Here is a 6,000-nt window from a genome sequence, read left to right as displayed (position 1 = left end):
ACTTAGTATTTACCTTATTTATCCTGGCACAAAGTCTTCAAAAGCAGGCTATTCTCCTCAAGTCCTATTTTAGCTAAAGTGGCAAATCACAGGCAAGCTTTTCTAATTTTTTATATGGCAGTCTTGGAATTTCCACAGCTTATGTTCTGAGCCAACAAAAATATACAGAGGGAATTTTTGAATTCAGTTGATTTACTTCACAACATTACTTCTTACAAATATATTTGCTTATCAGGGCAGTGAATTTTAAGTGTGATTTGGAAACGGAAAGTTTGTTTTGTGACATCAGAAGCAAAATGGATAAAAATAGTTTTCTTCTGACAATAACACATCCCAGGAAAAGGTGATGCCTAAGTTATCCGTAAGGTTTTCCTGGACAGCCACTGGTACAGGAAGACCAAAAAAGGTCTGCAGTTGAGCTGAATTGAGGTTGTTTCAAAAGTAGGCACTGTGCTAGTGCAGAAAGGGCACTAGACATGGAATCAGAAAACTTCACTTCTAGTCCTAGTTTTCCTATTACCTAGCTGTGTGTTTTTGAGGAGGTCAGTTAACCTCTCTGACCCTCAGTTTCTTCCTCATTTAATGGAGATAAAAATATTCAACTGAGTACTTAGAATTGTTAAGTGGCTCACTTGAGATAAAACATATTAAAGAATTAACAAAATTATAAAGCACTTTATGAATGTGAGATATCTTTATAAAATCTTTCTATAATTCAATTAACCTTTGAACATATGATGTTTAAATTGGATGAGATGACAAGATTAATTGGCATATTTCAGCTCATCAGGATATGGTGTTTCTTTTTTTTCTTTTTTTTTTTTTAAACTTTTTTTTCTTTAAATTTTATTTATTTATTTATTTATGGCTGTGTTGGCTCTTCGTTTCTGTACGAGGGCTTTCTCTAGTTGTGGCAAGTGGGGGCCACTCCTCATCGCGGTGTGCAGGCCTCTCACTATCGCGGCCTTTCTTGTTGCAGAGCACAGGCTCTAGACGCGCAGGCTCAGTAATTGTGGCTCACGGGGCCAGTTGCTCCGCGGCATGCGGGATCCTCCCAGACCAGGGCTCGAACCCATGTCCCCTGCATCGGCAGGCAGACTCCCAACCACTGCGCCACCAGGGAAGCCCTGGTGTTTCTTTAATTAGTACTTGTTTATACCCTCAGAAGTCTATTTATTTGGAGCAGGGTTAGCAAATGTTAATGATTCTGCTATAGGATTTTGTCTGTTTTGATTTATTTATTTATTTATTTTTATTGTGGTCTACTTGATTTACAATATTAAATTAGTTTTAGGTGTACAACATAGTGATTCAAAATTTTTATAGATTATACTCCTTTTAAAGTTGCTATAAAATATTGGCTATATTCCCTGTGCTGTACAATATATCCTTGTAGCTTATATATTTTATTTATTTATTACATTTTTATTTTATATTGAAGTATAGTTGATTAACAATGTTGTGTTAGTTTTAGGTGTACAGCAAAGTGCTTTGGTTATACATATACATGTATTTATTCTTTTTCAAATTCTTTTGCCATTTTAGTTATTACAGAGTACTGAGCACAGTTCCCTGTGCTATACAGTAGGTCCTTTTTGGTTACCTATTTTAAATACAGCAGTGTGTTCATGTCAATCCCAAACTCCTAATCTATCCCTTTCCCCCACCCTCCCCCCTGGTAACCATAAGTTCATTCTTTAAGTCTGCGAGTTTGTTTCTGTTTTGTAAATAAGTTTATTTGTATCATTTCTTTTTAGATTCTGCATATAAGTGATATCATATGATATTTGTCTTTCTCTGTCTGACTTACTTCACTGAGTATGATAATCTCCAGGTCCATCCCTGTTGCTATAAATGGCATTATTTCATTCTTTTCAATGGCTAAGTAGTATTCCCTTGTATGTATGTACCACATCTTCTTTATTCATTCATCTGTCGATGGACATTTAGGTTGCTTCCATGTCCTGGCTATTGTAAACATCGCTGCAATGAACATTGGGGTGCATGTATCCTTTCAAACCATGTTTTTCTCCAGAAATATGCTCAGTAGTGGGATTGCTGGATTATATCGTAGTTCTATTTTTAGTTTTTTAAGGAACCTCCATACTGCTTTCCATAGTGGCTGTACCAATTTTTTGATTCTGCTATAGGATTTAAAGGAAGACTATTGAGTTATTCCTGTAAAGACCTCCTTCTTCCATTCTGCTCTTCTTCCAAAGTTCAGTGAGCTCTTAGAAAGACCAACCCTCCCCTGCTTATCTTAGTCTTACCACTACAAATTGCCTATGAAACCAAATCCAGAAGATGGTGATAATTAGGTCTGATCTCTTAGATCATCAGGATGAATCCCATCTCTCTTTAGGTCCTTCTTCACAAGTCTAAGCTTCTGAACTCATTATCAGTAACTCTCTGTACATTCCTTATTCTGTGCCAATTCTAGGTCTTCCAAGACTTTCATTGTGCTCTCTAGAATTTAAGATTAGTTATCTGCAAAATCTCTGATAATCTCTACCTTCATTAAGCCTTTCCTTCATCTTTTTATTCCAAGAGAAGACTGGCTTGGTTTGATAACACTCTCTCCACTGAAGTCCTAGCAGATGGTGACCCCCACATGCCACTGAGCCTGAGTTTAGATTAAGGATTTTTCTTCTTCTCATTGCCAATTCCCAAACATTACTCCTCTCCACTATTTCCCAAAGCCCATCTTCTTTAACCTCCTGATAACTTCTGGTGACCCTTCTTCATTCATTAGTTATTTGGATACCTGGTTCAATCTCTTCCTCTCCACCACTCATATCTTTATTTTTAATAAGTTGAATACCCTCATAGATCTGGCCTCTGACTTTTGACTTCTTTGCTTATAATAATCATTGCTTCTACAGAACCTAGTCATTCCATCTCATAGTCATTCTCTAAAACTTGTCATCACCCAAAATATTCCTAATCATAATTTTGATATCAAGATTCCCATTTTCTGACCACTACCTCATTTTTTTTAATTCACTTACTGTTCTACAGTCCAAATTTAACAGTTCTTTGATTCTTATTGTTACCATATACCATGTCCCAGATTCACCTTCACCTCCTATGCCCCTATTTTCCTCTACTGTCCTTACCTGGCAAACTCCCAACTTTGGTTAATCCAATATTACACCATACAGAATCTGCACTGCTGAAGCTGAACCTGGCTGCATGGCAAAATCAGCGATTCTTTTAGGTATGTGATTTCTTAAGGTATTCATTTCACACCATATTCTATATCGAAGGCAACTAACAACATTTTTTTAATAGACAAAAGGGGAAATGGGAGGAGAGATTTCTGAAAGAAACTGACCATTCTCTTATTCAAACACATTGTACTTCCATCTGGGGTTTGCTTTGTTTCCCTGTCTTTGCTAACTTACCTTCCCTCTGCTAGTTTATTTCTCTTCATATTTCTTTGCTTAGTTCTACTAGAATATAAACTCCATAAAAGCAAGCAGGGATATTATCTGCTTTGTCACCACTGTATTCCTGAGCACCTAGAACAGTGTTTAGCACATAAGTAGCACTCATAAATATTCATTTTGTCACCAGCCTTAGCTGTGGAGGGGAAATAGACATGTTCATGTCCAGGGGCCCAAATAGAAACATTGGGACATACAGAGTAGATACAAGAGCCCAGAGCTTCACCCAACAGCAGAGAGTCTGTTTAAGGCGTAAAAAAGCAATAGCATGTTTTTTAAAAAAGACATGCAATTGGATTTCCATGAGGTTTCTGCAAAGAAATATCTGCCTTGCAAGAGGACCTGTGCTGGTTTGCTTAGAGTCATAACACCTGGACAAACAGATATTTGGCCAATTTATCTATAATTCCTTTGCTACTCATTTTTAACCCAGAAATCATAATGATGAAAGGGAAGAACTTTGCAAACCATCTATCCTGCCCCCTTGTTTTGCAGATGAAAAAACTGGGACCCTGGAAGTAAAGACTCAAGCCTTAGATTACACTTTTATTTATAGAGGCAAAACCCAGGTGTCCTTACTCCTGACTACTTCTTTTTTCTTCATGGTATCCTACAAATGTCAAAATGTCTTCCTAAACTGTTCAGTGCAATGCTGAGCTACAATTCTTAAAATAGGTCTAGGTTACAAAAAAACTTATGTGTTGTTTATGAGTACTGGAACTTTAATTTAGCACATAAATTTAAACAATTATCATGTTTAAAGGGAGATTTCCAAAGGTATTGTGCTTTTGGGGGAAAATGTCTATGATCTAATCAAATGGCAGAAAAATATTTTTTATTGTTTTCTGTGCAAAACTCTGGTCATTGTAAATCATAAGATCATTCCCAAATTAAATAAGTAATTTATTAATAGAGCTAGCACATTTTGATTTAGAGTGATTTTCTCCGATGGCATTTGCTTTTTTTTCTTTCTCATGTATTTATTTGTCCTTATCTACCACAAGCTCATGAAATGTCCTCTCCAAGTAGCCCCTCACAATGTAAACAGATGTTTCCTAATCATTTTGGAACAGAAGAGGACCTGAATATTTTCATCTCCTCAGTTCCTTAGTGTTGCTCATGTTGCAAATGAAAAAGAGAGTGGGAATCATTTGGGGCCAGGAAGTTGGTGGGACTGTCTTATGGGGCTGTTTACAAGGAAATCCCACTTAAGGCTGACTGGAGGCAACTCAAAGAATGGATAGGAAGTGTGTTTTGATGCTCAGGGGCTCTACTAATTTTTCTTCTAAGCTCCAACAAGAGGCAAAGAGAATTCCTCTTTTGACATTAGAGTCTTAGGTCCCTAAGAGTGAATCTGAGGGGGTAAAGTGTGGGTGAAATGGATGAAGGGGAATCAAAAGGTACAAACTTCTGATTATGAGTCAAGGATGAAAACTCTAAAACTCTAATTTTAAACCCTAATTTAAAAAGATACATGCACCCCAGCATTCACAGCAGCACTATTTACAATAACTAAGACATGGAAGCAAACTAAACGTCCATTGACAGATGAATGGATAAAGAAGATGTGGTACATATATACAATGGAATTCTACTCAGCCATAAAAAAACCCCCAAATAATGCCATTTGCAGAAACATGGATGGACTTAGAGATTATCATACTAAGTGAAGTAAGTCATACAGAGAAAGACAAATATCATATATCACTTAACATGCGGAATCTAAAAAAATGATACAAATGAACTTATTTACAAAACAGAAATAAACTCACAGACATAGAAAACAAACTTATGGTTACCAAACAGGAAGCTGGGGGAGGGATAAATTAGGAATTTGGAATTAACATATACACACTACTACACATAAAATAGATAAACAACAAGGACCTAATATATAGCACAAGGAACTATATTCAGTATCTTGTAATAACCTACAATGAAAAAGAATCCGAAAATAATTATATATCTATATCTATATCTATATCTATTAGGAAATTGTGACTGCCATTACTAATTGCCTAATTATCATCCATTCTCTTTTCTTATACAAAGAATCCTGGTTCATTTGTGGCAACAATGTATTCAGTTAAAATATTCAATCTCCCTTGGGAGTGACACATATACACTATTGATATTATGCATAAAGTAGATAACTAATGAGAACCTACTGAATAGCACAGAGAACTCTACTTAATGCACTGTGGTGACCTAAATGGGAAGGAAATCCAAAAAAGAGGGCATATATGTATATGTATAGCCGATTCATTTTGCTGTACATTAGAAACTAACACAACATTGTAAAGCAACTGTTCTCCAATAAAAAATAATTAAAAAAAATAAAGGGTTTCATTTTACACTTGCAAATAAGCTAATTTACTTACTTTTGGGGTTAAGTATTATATTTTTGAATCATCATTTCTTGTTTCTGGCTTTGAATTTTTTTCATTTATTTAAAATATATGTATTAAATCTCAAAGAAACAGCAAAAAGAAAAAAAGTAAAAAAGAAAAAGATGAAAAAAATATTCACTCTTCCACCTTTTCAATGAAATATA

The sequence above is a fragment of the Mesoplodon bidens genome (genome assembly GCF_964165515.1).
Source record: "Mesoplodon bidens genome assembly, chromosome: 2".
NCBI classification, from domain to species: domain Eukaryota; kingdom Metazoa; phylum Chordata; class Mammalia; order Artiodactyla; family Ziphiidae; genus Mesoplodon; species Mesoplodon bidens.
This window is presented reverse-complemented; position numbering follows the sequence as displayed.